Consider the following 16744-nt stretch of genomic DNA (forward strand, 5'->3'; position numbering starts at 1 on the left):
TTCTTCATTTCTCCTCAGTTTCTCGCTGCCTATTATCATTTTTCACGTAGCCGGATGCAAATAACAGCGAACGCCTCGAGGCGTGTCCGCTTGATATTCGCGGACATTAGCTCTTGTCGTCTTTAAAATCGTCTGGAGTCGTTTAATCCCCGTGACACTGGCGATTACGGCTTGCATTGTGATACCAGAGACTTAAATTACCCGCCGTTGCTCGAATCTTTGACAAGATCCGACATTTTCGGCGTCTCGCGCACCCCTGGTAACCTAAGTTGCCCTAAAAAATTCACTTCTGAAACCTGGCGCATGGCAGATGTTCGAATCTTTAAGCCAGTTTGCGAAGAACAGAGCAAATAAACTCGTAGTCACGAAGAATTCATAGAAACAAAATCCTCCTCTCTTTGTCGAACCGTCAAAGACCGTTTTCCCTGTTCGAATAGGGATGCGAAGAAGCTGCGACGAATCGTCGCAGCTCGCGTCACGTAGAAAAGGTGAACGTGAGTTTGGTGGCGAGTGTCGCGGGCGAAAAGGCAGAGGCAGAAAAGAGGGATAATTAAAGGGGGCAAGGTAAGGCAAGCACGAAACTGGACACTGGCCATGTCTGCCGGGGGGCGAGCGAGGATCAGGAAAATTCCTGCAGCTGGATGCCGAGGCGAATTCGTGAATCGACGCTGTGAATACCAAAAAACCGGCCGAGGGATGCGATTGCACGTACACCCTTCGCCCAGCTAGCCGGCTTGCCAACGAAATTTACATTTCTCCAGATAGCCGGGAGAAAATCGAAAGAACGGAGAATGGCTGGTCAGCGGCGACGCAGGAAAATCGAAACGCGACGAAACGGGAAGTCGGTTAGACGAACGAAGAGGGCAAGAGTTTCAAGCAAGTTTCGTTATTGTACATCGTTGAACAATTTCCGATCAATTGACGTTTAATTGGCCTCAAAGAACGGAAATACGGAACGAGTTCTTTAAGAATATCGGGTATTTGTACTTGGAAATCATAGTACTTGAGGGAAACTAGCGTGGGTACCACTTGTCCTATATATTTCTGCAAAGTTTCGTGAATACTAAAAATCGTAGGATTAATGGTTCGTGCTTCAACGATCGAACGTATCAGAAATTGATTACTCGATTTTTTGTGTTTTTTTTTAAAGCAATATCGCTAGTTGTTGCTTTTCAAAGACACAACATGATGGAGGATGTTCAGCGAGTTTATAGGAGCAACCCCCGCGACTTTCAATATTTTATCGTCAAACAGAGGCGGGAATATTAACCGGACGTCCCGAAGGGCCGGTTACGCATACCGTAGAATAATGTGACCCTGTTTGACGATAAATTTCCAACGATATCCGCGATTTTTCTTTTATTTCCGTTGATACTGCAGCCGGTATTGCGATCGAGCCCGTGGGCCGGAGAGTTCGCTCGTATACTAGCTCATATACACGAGTTTGCTTGTATTATATTTTCATCGAGCTGATTTTTCCAATCTGCATACTAGACAAAGTTGTCAGCAATGTTTGCTTTTAGAACTTTATATGAATGGTAGAATGTAGATTGGTGAATTGTAACGGTGCAGTAAGCAATCAGATTAATTGAAACGTGAAATATATATTTAGTTGAAATATTTTATATTTGATAGAACAGTTTGGAAAAAATCCCTAAATTACAAATTCAGAAATTTTGTATATTATTCTATCCGCAATGATAAATTTAGTCGTAATTAAATGAAGCAGTAAATAGAATTAAACGACGTCGATAAAGTATTTCGATCACGACACTCGTTTCACCAATTAATCTCTCCGAATGAAATTCCCCTTCAAAGGAATTAAATTAATTGCTCAAGAGTACGCGATTAGATTACCGGTGAATGTTCGATAGAAAACGAAGAAGACGGATCATGAATTCTTGCACGAAGTCGTCGTTCTTCGCTTTATTTTTGTCCGTCGATGCTCTTTCGTCCAGATGTCCCGTCCATCTTGGCTTCTTCGAGATCGGAAAGCGTAGGGGTCGTGAGTATGGATCGACCATCAATGCTTTTACGACGACCAAGCTGCGACTTGGCCATAGAACGACGATAAAAATCGGTCATGAAACGTAAGAAGTTTGTTCCCTTTCGTGACGATATTCCTCGTGTTCGCTTGTATCCGTCGTTCGAAGGATTTCTTTCGCTTTTTTCTCGCGTGCTTGCACTTTACGATCGTGTACTTTGCTGCTGTATAAATTAAACTAGTGTCGTTGTAAAACGCGATTTTTCACAAATCGCGGATCCTGTTTAATTCACTTAACGCACTTGTTCTGCATCGTGATTAGTGAACTAAGTATTTCCTACGTACGTTTATTTGTTTAACAACTAAAACTACCAAACTAGTTAAAATGACTGACTTTAAGTTTCTTATTTTAAATTTTTTATCGATATAAATATTTTTGTTGAATTGTATGTTGCCTGTTGTTCAAATAATTACTGAACAATAGTAGATAATTACTATATATTAAGTCATGTTTTATTCTCTGTTTAATTAATTTTATACATTATTTTCAAATTAAAAATAAGTGTGCATCAAACATCGGTAGTTGTAGTGTTGAACTGAAACCTGATATATCTAATTTGGTGACACAAAAGTACTGTAAAATAATTTAATTGAAGCTTAATGTTTAATGAAAATAATTACATAATCGTTTCATCAATATTCTTCAGACAAATAGCTGCTTCTTCTATTGAAGCAAACAATGGATAGAAAAACTGAAAGCAATGTATTCAGTCGCATAATTGAGTCTCCCCTGGGTCATCAGAATCTTAAGATAATTCGATGCGTGTGGGTGAAATTCATTTCGAAGCTTCGACTAGCAAGTTTGTCTCGGTTTTTTACCGACCAGAATGCAAATGAAACGTCTCGCCTAAAACGCTTCTTGCACGGCTGGGTTTCGATTAACCCGTCTCGAGGTGTCTCGAGTTTTTCGCCTCAAGTCCCATTCAATTACCCCTCTCGATCATTAATAAGCCCACGTCCAGATTAATTAACGACGATCGGTGGTTGGAGGATGCTTCTAACCGGTAAACAAAGATTCCTTCGCGCACTGAGAGCAGAAAGTTTTCTACGTCGCGGCGGCGTACGATCGAAACGATCGAACTTTGTTGGAGCGTGAAACAAAGGTGTCGTCGAACGATCCGACCGCAGGTCGAAGCGGAAAGCAATCGGATCGCGTTCGAATCGAACCGCAATTTCAGCGTGTAATTGGAACGGAACGGGACAATGGTGAAACGCGGACGGTTTTGCGCGACGATCCCGATTTGCCCCTTTTGGACGCCATTTCGAACCCTCTTAAGTCGCTGGCCGGATTACTAATTAGATCCATCGGTATACGCGTTCGTCGAGAGACTCTCGTTTTGAGGAGAGAAATTGGAACCAAACGAGCTGCTGTTTCGTGATTAATTAGAAATTTTAAGAGATCAACCATTCAGAAATCAATCAGAATAGAAGGGTCAATATTATTTAGAAAGAAAAATAGATTAAATTAGAGGGGCATTTAAGAAGATTTCCTTGATTGACTTGTCATGTTGCGTGTAGAAACGCGTCACAAAAGCGTAAGACGAGGAGTTCCCTTCTGAACGCGATCGAATTAAATCGAGTGCATCGACCGGGTCCCGTGGTTACAAATTCCCCCTCTCGAAGCAAAGTGCAATTAATTATCGTTCAATTGGAGCGGGGATACTTTAGATTTCACGGGGACCGGTTCTGGGACGCGGGACGTCTTCGCGGATCATTAAGCCGGCGAAATCGAGCGTCTAGCGTGCTGAACGGGACGAAAATGCGCCTAATTATTTCGCGTACTCGTGTTGTTGCAGCAATTTGATCGGTTATTTAAGATACTCTATTTTCTCGTGCAAAGATCGATTAAATATGTAAAATGAAGTTTATTCATACGAAGCATTATTTCTAAGAAAATCAGTTTTCGGTATCTCAGAGTTAAGTGAACTCTTCGCTTGATTTTTAGAGGGAAACCATCTTACGTCAGGTTGTACCATCATTATGGTTTATATCCCATATAGAGAGCTCTCGAGACAGAGGCTGAGTGTGCCCTTTTCCCGCGGGTAATTAATTTTCTTTAAGCTCGTCGAGGATTCTTCGACGGCTACCTCGAGCGATTCGAATAGAGACTGCTTCTTTCAGCAAAGTGTCTTGCTTGCTGATAAGGCAACACCGAAACCAAGAAGAATCTCGGAAATTCTCGGTAGAGAGTAAACTAAGATCCATGCTACGTTTAATTAAAATTTGTCCTAATCAATTTATAATTGATTTTCTTCTGAAAAAAATTAAATTTTATGCTACACTAAAAATACAGTACTTGCAATCCAATCGTTTTTATTAGGTCAATAATTATAGATTCATGAGCCTTTCATATATTATCCTCGAAAATCCACCCTTCGACTAAGTCTCTGAAGAGATCCAGTTCTAAACACCATTTAGCATACAGCTACTTATCCACTCGAGTTCGCTAGACTAGTAGCCTCTTCAATCTTCCAAGTCCGTCGCGACGAGGGTGTATTTCCGCTCGGCGCGGCTCTAGATCTCAGTGTTCATCTCGATCCATCGTTCATCGGGAAGATCGATTGAGACAGCGAGCGGCGTCGAGAGAGGACAGGCGAGAACGAGTCGCGTATTCAAAGTGGAATCGACGGGCTGCCAGTCGCGATGTCGGCTCCGTGGCCGAGCGGAATAAACGTCGCAGTGACGTAACCGCGATATTTCCCGTCGATGGATATCGGCTCGCTGGGAGACGACTTAATAGAACGACGCCAAACCACCCTCTTAATGGAATATCCCATAAAACCACGGGCGGCATTAACCCTGCTGCCCGGCGAGTTGCGAGCAAAAAGCCTCGCTTATTTTATACACCGATACACAGGGTGTTACCTTAACACTTTAGCCTTTAATTCAAAATTCATTTAATCGAAGAATTTCCCTGGTGTGAAAATGCCCAAAGTAGGGTATTCTTTGAGAATTTTTCAGATGAAAATAACCAAACCGATTGACATAAAACTTTTCGTATATATTACGCTATATTTAAGAAATATATCAACATTTTTTTCAATCATAAATATGTATAACTAATAGCATCTCAGGTATTCTGTTGGAGCTCTTTCCAAAGAAGATTTTGTGAATGGTAACCACGATTGTAATTGTTATAGTTATCTGAAACAAACGAACCAAAGAGATTCTCAATCTGCACAAGCATAGCTCAAGTTTGACCTCGAATCGTGGAAAAATATTGAAAATTGAAGAAATTATAGCGTTTTTATTTTTCTGCTTCTATTTTTAAGATAAAATTCCGTAGTCTTTTGAGTTTCAAATTTTTTCTTTTAAACGTGTCGACAAATTTTTAGGTCGAACGAAAATTATACATCTATTGAATGTGTCCTCAAAATTACAAATGGATTTGCCATTTATTCCCGTGGTTATTAATTTTAGAAATATAAATAAGGTACTTAGAAAGCAGCTACGACACCTCGAAATACTATTTTTAAAATAAGTTACGCTCTAAGAAAATGCAATAACAAAAAATTCGATTATTTTGAACCGACACACTAGGGAAACCTTTAAAAAAATTAAAATAGCAGGAATGCAACAGCGCTAGTAGATAGTTCGCATTAGCGCGCGTCAGACCAGACGGCTGTATCTACTGCGGCGTGGAGGCGCGCTCGAAATTCACGAAAACCCAATCGAACAACACTCGATATAGAAGGTAGATTCATTCTATCGGTGTTGTTCGAATTTCGTTTACCGGTGGCCAGGTTCGTTAAGGGATAGCACGACGTGAAGTCACCGTGATCATGGTGGTCCAGCGGTTTCTATTAATAGGCACACGTGTGCACGCATGACGGGGCGCACCCCGATAAATCAGCGACACGGTACTTTTATCGTAGATACCAGCCTGCAACGATCCTTGCGTCGACTTCAGAGGCCCACGCGCGTCGATATGAACCAGAAAATCGAACGACCATCGTCTAGTAAGCCCCATAAATCGTGCGTCATGGAAATCCGGTGAGAAAGTGGTTAAAGGTGATTTTTATTTCCAAGTGGTATTTTTATTTCTCTTCCTATCCTGCTGGGTATTTTGAGATCGTATTAGATTTATTGCATTCTGTATCATTTTCAATGAGATCAAAAATCAAGGAGCGTATGATAAAATGTGTTTCGAAAGAAAATGGAACGCTGACAAGTTGGTAAAACAAGATACTAGCCATTATCATAAAGAGATACAAACTGGATTCCAGAAGAGTTTCAAATGGGTTTCAAAAAGCATCAGAAACTCCTTCGGAGGCTGTGTAGAGGGAAGAAATCCCGAGGAAAGTCTGCCTTCGCGAAGTACGAAAATACTTGGCAGAGTCTTAACGCCAAGTCACCGCTTCTCAAAACTCGTAAATCCCATAACACCACCAAGAGAGACCATTTCTTCGGGAAATCCTAAGACACGCCGTATCTTGACGAGCAAGAATTCGCAAACAATCTTGTCACCGAAATAGCGCCAAAGTATCTTTCATGTTTTACAAATTAAAAACAATTTCACTTAATTATCGCTGTTCAAAGAAGGTGAATTTCGGTGGCCAATTAAGAGTAACTTCGTTTCATACAGTTTTCATATTTTTTGATGAAATAGAAATAAACGTCGACTCACCATAATGGATGTTCCGTGTCAGTCGCAAAATCCTCTTCGAGTCAGCTTAAAGAGACTTATTTTTCTCTTGTCGATCTCACTGCCACAATTTCTCACATTTCATCCGTCCACGATATATAAATTCACCGATGATTTATCATTTAAAAATTTTCGCGAAAGGTGATCGTTGTTCTTTCGAAATTTCCCGGTTTAGCGCGGATCGAGGACGAAACGATGCGCAGAAGCAGACGTCGCAAGCGCATTCGCGGCACTGTTCGCGAAGCGGCTTTCTTAGGTTCGAGAACCGGACACGAGGGCCATCCCCGCCACGATTTAGCTACGAGAAACGAGCCTTAAGCCTTGTTCATAATCGTAGAACGTGGCGAACAATGCGGGCCACACGGAGCGATGAGTCAATGATCGAGTACACGCTTCACGACTCCGCTCCGTTGAACGTCTCTGGAATTTCTCATCTCGACGTCCATTTTTTTTCGGACATCTCCGAGAGCAAGTGTTTTCCCAGACGACGCTTCATTCCGCATTCGACGCACGAGTCTCGTGTTTAGTATTTAAATTTGAGAGGTGTGTTTGACGTCCGCAAACCGAGCTCGCGAAACTCTGTCTTCTACTGATTTTTCCATTTCCGTACAGGATTTCTATGCGAAATTCCGAGAATTAATACGTTTCCTGCGATTAATTAAATCACACTCGATAGGATCTTCCTGATCCAGCTTGACGAGATTCGCGGAGACGAGAAACTCGACTCGTTTCATGAATTACGAGCAACCCTGTGAATTAATCAACGCGATAACGAAGCTGCATAATACTGGGGGAGCTTCTCCGCGATACGTATCAATTTTCTCGGGCCACTTTCGCTGGCCAAACGGAAAGTCATCGATAATAGGAACGGTATCTCAGGTGGCGACGTTCACTTGCGACCTTTTGCTCGCTTGGAATTCGACGAGCGTTCCGCGCGCGAGGATGGTCGCCGAGCGACCATCGATTCGAGCATCTAACCGGTTGATCGCCTGGATAGCTTAAAGATCCTATGTGTTTTCTATTAGATCTCAGGGATTCCTTTGTTTCCTCTTAGAAATAGCCGAGAGGCTGGAGTTTAACCCTTTCAATTCCGTTGGTATTATATTGGCCTATAAAAAGTTTAGGTAAACCCATGAAAATAAATAATTTTTCATGCTCGAACCTTTACAATTTCAATAAAATTTGTATGAATATTATAAACATGTCCGATACATTTTTGCAAAAATTTTTAGTACTATAAATCTTGGAATTTCTCGTTGAAGTTTACGAACAGCGAGCTCCTTTTAAAATTGCTAGGAAAAACAAGCCGGGTACCGTGGCTGTTCGACGCAACATTGATTCTCACTTAATCGTTGCAACCACTCGCCCTCTTCGACCTCGTTCACCGACCGGCGACAAGGATTTTGGAAATTTCGAGTGGAAGTTCGGGGAGGTTGAGAGGACGGGAGGGAGAGGTGAGTTTAGGTGGACGACCTCGGGCCCTACGGGCGTCGACCCGCGAGATAGAGACACGTGAGACGTTGGAAAGAGTTTCATACACGCTTCGAGCTGAGGACGAGCCGGCTCGTATGAAATTGACACCGTGTATTACAGAGAAAGCTGACTCTCCGAGCGTTTTCTTAAGCTCCCGAGCGGCGCGTTACCGGATTTCAGGCCCCCGCGAGGATGAAATTCATCTGGCCGGAAACGGGAACGAAACGGGGTAATCTTTGTGAAACGGTATTAAATTCGTAGAAAGTTTGCCAAAGAAACGAGGTACTTAGCATCTGGACTATAATCAATTTTTCTTTCTCTACTTGGACATTTTTCCTTTGCCCTATGATTTTCTATAAATATCACTATTAATCGTGAGATAAATTCTGCTCGCTCTAAAAATCCTTCGCCCCATTCTTCAATGTCTCCATCGACCGGTTCGACGACAGTTCCAGTTGCCTATCTCCAGGATCTCCCCGTCTGATCAGCAGGTGGACCCTTCTGCGAGATGTGCGGCAAATTACGTGATATTGTTAGTCGCGACGATAGACAGTCCTCTCTTCCCGATCGTAGACCGACGGGAAGCAACGGAAAGAACGAAAGAGATTCGCGAATGCAAATCCAAGAAGGGATACGATCGCCGATACGAGGCCAGTGCTCGGTCCCCCTTATCGAAGATTAGGCTAGGAGAGCCGGAGGAGCCAGTCTGAATTTCGATGAATCCGGATAACCGACTGCTACGGTCCACGTCTATTGAGAACTCGCCTTAATCTCGTCGACGGTTGTTCCCAGTCGAGCGGCTGTCGACCTGTTGGCCAGAGTGGACGCTTGACAAAGAGAAAAACCGACGGATATCTAACGGGGGTTAGAGAAGACCGTACGGGAAGAACGGACGTAGAGAAATTGCGAGGATTGAGTGGCCGTGAACGAGGAACTCTGTTTTCTCTTCCATTCGTCGATCGAGGGCTTTGATTTCAGATATAGAGATTCCGGATAAGATCGTTGAAAGGATGAATTAATAATTTGGGTAAAAGAAAGTGGTGTGATCGCACTTCGACGCATGGAAAATTTGTCAAACAAGTGTGTTGGTTAATTCAGGATTAAACGTTCATGCATTTTACTTTCAAAGTGACATTTATTAAATATAAAATACACGATGGAATTTCTGTATTCCGGTTACAAAATATGTGACTGACTTGTTGTCAGCTCTGCTTCAGGCCTTTCTGTCCTACGGGAAGGGGTGCATAATGGTCAGGTCAAAGGGACCTATGCGGCTGCACCCGCAAGCGCCGCTGCTTACGCGTAGTTTAACAAGGGGAACTACCCAAGTGTTACACTCACTTATTAATGAAACTTTGCCAGCTTGTAGAGCTCGTCGAGCTGAACACGCCAATACCCCCTTTTGGGGGCAGACGGCTAATTGTTTAAAAGATATTAACAATTACAGTTAGTTACTCCTTACATTCTGAAGTATGTCAAACTCAAACATACAACTCGCAATCTAGAAATCCACGGTTCAAATCCTTGGTTCCCAACATTTTTTTTTTTTTTTTTTTAATGATAATTTGTCTCTTTTTGAATAACTATTACATAAAAATTATGATAAAAAAAAAAAAAATTTTTGGGAATCAAGGATTTGAACCGAGGGCCTTCAGATTGCGAATCATGGATCCGCTCCGTGGTTAAACACATGACTCGGAATCTAAAGGTCTTCGGTTCAAATCCTTGGTTCACATTTTTTTTTTTTTTTTTTTTAATGATAATTTGTCTCTTTTTGAATAACTAAAATTCTATATAATTCTAAACTAAAATTCTATATTCTATTTTGAATAACTTAAATTCTATAAAAATTGCAGTGTATGTAATTAATTATTAATAAATGCAATGATTATAGCACAGCTGTAATAGTTATTCAAAAAGAGACAAATTATAATTTAAAAAAAAACTTGGGAATCACGGATATGAACCGTGGACCTTTAGATTGCGAGTCAAGCATTTTACCACAGAGTTAACCGTTTGTATGTGTGAGTCTGTCATACTTCTCAATGTAAGTAGTAACTAACTTTAATTATTAATATCTTTTAAACAATTAGAAGAAGCGAATGAATCGGCTTCGTAGAATAAATACGAAGAACCAGGCTACGTTTATACTTGCTCATTATTCTTACAAGCGAGAGACTCTGCAAAGGGTTAAGAAAATCTGGTGGTCTTCACAACCGACTTGAAACAAAGCGTGCACGAATATACGCGAGTTCTTTCATTTTACATTCTCAAAGGCAAAGAATTCGTTTGAAAGGAAGAACATACAACGTTACACGCGAAACGGGGCTCTTAGAGATGCATTTGAAACAATACCGCGTTCCAAGTTCCCAAATGGATGGAAGACCAAGGATACTCGCATAGTTATCAATTAATTCTAAAGACACATCGGAAGTCTTTAATCGGCGAATTAATTATGGAGAAAGATAAATCTGATGAAAGAGATAGGGTAAAAGGAGGATCGAAAAGAAATCGCAATGGGGATCGAGGCAATCGAGTTTCTCAATGACCATGAATCTCTCAGGACGAGATACGGTTTCCGTTCGAATCTCGCGAAAGAACATGCGACAATGAGCCAGCTTCGCTTCGAGTGGATGAGCCTCGACGCGCAATTATTTTTCATTCTGCTAATTGAAGAGACGCGTCGTCGTGACGCCTCGTGCCGGTGTATCACAAAGCGATCCAATCGATGCGTGCAATTTCGAGTGTTACGAGTGTTGATTAATTAGAAAATCTGGGTGCTATCTTTCCTTTTCGTTCGTTGCTTTCATTCGTCGAATCGACGCCACTGAAAGTTTGATTGCTCTTCAGGATTAACCTTGGTCCTTTAGTGGGGGTGGCTTTGTGTTCGTCAAGGTTTAAAGTTCAAATTAGAGAGAATCGTTCGAGTAATCCTCTATTATCTTATTAAGAATTTAACAACGACAAATTTGTAAGGAGAACAAAATATCTGTTGGACGATGTTGCCGAGGTAGGCAGAGGTTGGCCTTTCTCTGCCGGTTTTAGCCGGGTCGAGGTCCCTTCCGCTTTTACCGCCGCCGCTGCCGCTGCCCACATCCTGTCCCAATGCAATCAAATTACTCGCTGCTCGACGCGCCAACGGGGAAATGTCGTTAACCATGGTGGTTATCGCCGGTGCGTGTCGCGTGTCGCGCTTTAAATCGAGTTTGTACCTTCTGTGCATGGGGCAACGCAGCCCTGCGATCGGCCGGTTCCTGGCCAAACCCGATTTTTGTTTTTGTCCCGAGGAAATTCCCCGGTGACCGTCCAACCCATCCTCGCACATCGACTACCTCTGACAACATTTCGTTTCGCCTCGCTTCCGTAGGACTAGCTGCTACAGCTGGCTGGTACATTTTCGAATCGTTTGGATGACAGCAGGGGGATGGAAGGTTATTTATTTGGTTACCAGTTGAGCGATTACACTTTACAGTAAGTAAATTGTATTTGTTACCGGCAATGTATGAAAAGAAGGCATTCTATATAATTGGTTAGGCAATATATAGAATGTCTGACGTTTTTAACATCTCATCATTCATCTGAAGTCTGGTATCTTCCTCTAAACTATCACATCTGCTCCCAGCAATTTATTTTTGACTTTCTTGTTTTTCGCTTTCATTGAATATTGTGGCAGCCTGTCCACTCTATAATATTTATAATTCCTGTTATATCTTAATTGTTGAATTTTCCCATATTCATAATATCTTTTCTATATCCTTATTTTGCCTTTTATATTCTTATTTCCATTTTAAACCTACTTGACTTCATTCATTTCTTTTCAAATAATCCTTTTGTTAACACAATTTCATTCTCGATAACCCCTTCTCTTCCTCTATTGAACACTGTTTTATTAAATCTCTTTCCCTACCATTTCTTGTGCCACCTTCGTACCTAATTGCTGTTTGCTCAGATCTAATTCGCACCAGTAAGTAAATTGTATCGCGGAAAAAATAAGTCGTCTTCACGAGTGGCCAGGATGTTGGAGCACACCTATTATTCCGGCAAAATCGTTCCAGGTAATTCGTGTTATCTTGCTTCCCATAGAAACGTCAATTTGAACGAGAAAAACGACCCACTCCCGACTACATAAGCTCACCTTTCGTCCCGTAGGGAGCGACCAATCTTAATTCCCGAACGGCGATTGTCCTTGTACCTGGCCCGGTTGCTGAAACTGGTTCATCGATAAACGTGACATTCGACCAGGAATTATCGTTCAAATCGTAAATAATTAATCCCGACGAAAAGTGACGCGTTTCGAAGCGACGACGACTCGACGGTTATTTTTTTTTCTTTTTTACCATCGAGCGATGCATCGTTGATTACTGATTATCACTCGACGCGACGCGTTAATTAAGTTCGCCTCGTTTCACCTGGGAAATTTCAGCTTTCGCGTGAAAATACTTTCGATCGGAACGCGTTAATTTCGATTTTTCAAAGATTTTTTCGTCCAATTGATTGACGCCGATAGCTAGACAAATCGTTGCTGCGAATAGATAGGCAATCGCGTTGTAGATACGATGTCGCGAATGGATTCGTGAAATCCGGAAATTTATCGTCTCCAACGATGCGTTTTATTTTCGACGAATGTAGTTGCGCGCACGGTATTACCCTTTGATTTACGCTGCTTATAATTTTATACAACGCTGTTTATCGTCCGGCTTTGTGCGATAAGTTAGAACCGGACGACTGTTTCCATAAGCGGACCGTTCCGCTTCATTTCGGAGGTAATGCGGTTTATTTTTCAATCAAACGAAATTCCATCGTAAACTGGGTCGAATATTTGATCATAACGAATCGTGCATACGCGGCAAACGCGGCCGCATCAAAGTGGCCTCATTTATGTTTAATCGGGCTGTCCGCGTGATTTGAATGACGTTGGTACGTCCGGTTTACGCGGGCACAATTGATTTTTGGTATTTCCATATTGTCGAAACGTACGGGTAAATTATTCAAACAGATTACATCACGAACCCGTTATAACTTCCATGTCGTAACAAATCAAATGCGTTTTCCTATGAAAATGATATTTACATTCCGTAGAATCTATGATTTTGCAATTTTACATGCTTCGCTTTGTCACATAATTTCTTGGCCAAAGGCACGATCAAAATTGCCAGAGAAAAAACCGCTGTAACGCGGTTCTCTGAACGATTTAAAGGGGATATTCTGAGGGGAAGGGAAAAAAGGCTATTGGCCACGGCAAAGCCCTCTGTGCAAGGCTGGTCTCGGTCCCCGAACTATTACGTTTAAAGTCGCTTCTTGTGTCTAAAGGCTTTTTCATGGGCGTCGCGCGACCCCTGGCGAGGAAGTCTCTATAAGGGAGAGCATGGCACGCGATCCATCTTTCATGAAACGCATACCGCGGCGTGCAAACCGTCGCGCCGCAGCAATAACGACGGCTTAGAAGCATAAAGTCCGCCCTGGCTAGAGAACGCTGAGAGAAACGGCCGGCGCGGCGGAGGGAACAGGGGGGCTAGCCGTTGCCGAGGTTCCCAAATTCCCGCGAGATTGAACCCAAGGTCGAGTACCCGGGGCTATACCAGCGGGAACACGAACCTTCCCGCTAATATTGCACGGACCGGGGAGAGCAGCCACCAGTATCTGACCAACTTTGCGCTTGATACCCTCCCTGTTAGATTTCATCGCTAAATCATGCGTTTACAAAGCGAGCGATAATTTCAGTTTCAAATGGTGATATTTTTCTGATTTAGAAATGCTACTTCAAGTTTTCGTTCTCGCCTCGACAAAGTTTTTTCGAAATATCAGTGAATCTTCTTGAACGTTTTATTGAGTAATCGATTGAAAGCCATCGTAGTGTTCTACTCGAAAGAAGAAGTTTTCAAATTGCAATTTTATCTTCTCCACCAAGAAACAATATTTCCAATGATTCGAAATATCAAATCAAAAGTTTCGTGAAAATTCATCGAAACAGCGGTGAAAAATTCAATCCGCAATTCAATTTCGGTCACTTTGTTCCGCTTTGAATGAGACACGTGATCCCGTTCCACGATTTCCCGATTAATTTAATCGCATTACGGCTAATCGGTGTCCGGGAACATCGATCAACAAGGTTTGTACGAAAGTTGGTAGCTGATGCGGTGCAGTTGGATCGAGTAACAGGGGCAAAGTTTTCAGCCACGTTATCGTCGCCATCGCCGTCGTCGTCGTCGTCGTCGTCGAGGCTTAGCCGCACACGACGCTTTATCAACGCTGTAACGAGCTGTCGGCGTTATTGCCGAGGTGTCTCCGTTACCACGGAAGCTGACGTGGCGTTTCTAATAAAACGATCGCGCCAAGGTAGCCTGCATCGCATCAGGATCGTGGTAGGTGATGTTGGTGAAGGGCTTGTGTTAACGACCCGACCAGCCTCCCTATAATCCTGCGGTGGATCAATTCTAGTCGACCGACGGATCTACAAAACATCCTACCGGAAACTGCTGTTTCCATTCTGTCCATTCTGTTTCACGCGAAATATCAATTGCAAATCGTTCCAAGAAATTCGCTGCACAATAATTAGTTATCTCAGAAGTGCATAGTGTTGAATGCAACTTTCATTTAATTCAAGAATTAAAAACAATTCATTTCTACATCTAACAGAAGGCAAGGAATTGTTTGTCGGCGAACGAACTCGCGTTTCTAAAACAACCGGTTGGTCGCATGAAAAATAAAAGGGAGGATTATAAAGTTAAGCAGGAAAATTGTAGAGGGTGCGTAACTGCGAAGCAACGCTGTGGCGAGGATAAGGGTGGAAAGGAGAAAGCCGTGCTCAAACGTGGATAAGCAGCCAACAGAAACATGACTATTCTCCTTTAATGGCGGTGCACTGTTTACTAGACTCGCCAACAGTAAGTCCTCTAGAATCCTGTTGTCATAATCACCGTTATTTGCTTAATTAGTACCGGTAATTGTGCTCCGCGTGTGCGTCAAGCAATGCCGCCTCTTTGTTAATCATTGACATTTTGCCTTCGTAGAGTGTGGAGAAAAATCTTAATTCTAAATACAGTCAAAGAGAATATTTAATATTTCGCTTTGACTGCTTTATCCAATTATTTATAAAACAGATATTGCGAGGTAGGAATTGAAAAAATGGGAGGTTTAATATTCATACTCTCAATAGTAGAGAGTCATCTTTATTATCATAATTGAAGTTCAAAGTACCCAAAAGCTTGCTTCTTGCAATAATGCGCCAAACTATTGATCAGGCTAAGAATCTTGCGCAAACAGTATAGCTACAGAATACACGGGTCTTTACTTAACGGAGAATAAGTCTTTGTTTTTGCGAGTGGCTCTTCTACCTTCCCCTGTGTTGTACAAAATCAGCTCAGCGTGGTTGCAATGCACTGGAAATACTATAATAATTTCACTTAAATTTTTAATAATCATAAGAAAAATAATACAAAATTAATCAAGTGTCAAACATTTTCAATTCAAGAAAAATGATAAAATTATTCGAAAATTAATTGTCAATTCATACAAAGGACATTTTAAGTAAAAGTAAGTAGGGCAGCGTTAGGTTGCATTTCATCTTGGCCACGCAGCTGGTCGGTATTCCCATTCGATGAATAATCAAAGTCCGTGGCAGGAAGTCGAAGGGCCGCGAATTAATGAAACCAATATGAGCCTGCTTTCCCCCGACTACCGGCTGAAAGTTGAGAAATTCATTTTGCGCGTCGTTTCACCCAAGCGACTTTCAATTACAACCGTCTCGATGAAGTCTGCGAATCCCACGCGGGTGCCTCCTTCCGGATTTTGAATTGTAAATGGGTCGAGGAGCTGGTTCGACGTCGATCCAAGTACACACTGTTCGATTCCTTCCTTTTTTAAATCCTTTTTTCGCTAGAAAGTCGAGAGCGGTCTAAAAGCATGGTTATTTGGAATGAATTGAAATATGCTCGAATTTCTGCTGATTTCAGTTAAAGTCTTGTACGTAATTGTAACTGTTAAAAATATAGATGAAAAATTTTTATAATCATTTCGATTAAATTTTCAGCTTCGAATTGATATTTTATAAGAGTGCTATTTTGAGATACTTTTATGTCATCCATTTATATTCTTTTTTAAATGAAAAACGACACCGTTGAGAAGAACTAAAGTTCTAACCTCTCCATTACAATATTTCACGATTATATCTGGTTCTAAGGGAACAACAAACTTTGTTAAACATCCGCTTGCAGTGTCGACATCATCTTCATCCCCGAGCATTCGCGTGTCTTCTTCCCTCAGGAATGCCACACTGTTCAAACTTCATTTTCACTCTGACACGCTTGCAAGTTCATGAAGGTTCGTGCGTTGGCTCGTGACGCGTGTTTGGCGTGCGCGTGTCGTCTCCCTTCGACCGTGAAACAATGGTTCCTCCTCGTGCTTCCGGGGTGGGAAGAAGCGCGGTTGACATTAGGGGCGCGTCGCGGCACGATGTCGTCTAATTTTCGCGCCACGCGTCTTTGTACGGTTGCTCATTAAGCGACCGTGTGTGTACGCGACCAGCCATCCTTGTGTTCGCCTTGCTAAAGTACCGTCTCGTGTTGACGGTAAATATCAAACTC

General features: G+C 42.1%; 2 protein-coding genes across 3 annotated transcripts in view; one reads left to right on the forward strand and one right to left on the reverse strand.

Annotated features, from left to right (window-relative positions):
• The window catches only part of LOC117608710 (uncharacterized), a 73022-nt gene extending 66100 nt beyond the window's left edge, over nt 1-6922 (reverse strand). Inside the window, exon 1 of one of the 2 annotated variants that reach the window (XM_034334274.2) lies at nt 6672-6922. The gene's annotated coding sequence lies outside the window, so the exon portion shown is untranslated. The remainder of the gene's footprint in view (nt 1-6671) is intronic. The other variant, XM_034334255.2, reaches the window with a different exon arrangement.
• Nucleotides 1-16744, forward strand: part of hiw (MYC binding protein highwire) — a 177549-nt gene that overhangs the window by 77199 nt on the left and 83606 nt on the right. The window lies entirely within an intron of this gene.

Source organism: Osmia lignaria, chromosome 9, assembly GCF_051020975.1.
Source record: "Osmia lignaria lignaria isolate PbOS001 chromosome 9, iyOsmLign1, whole genome shotgun sequence".
Classification (NCBI taxonomy): Eukaryota; Metazoa; Arthropoda; class Insecta; order Hymenoptera; family Megachilidae; genus Osmia; species Osmia lignaria.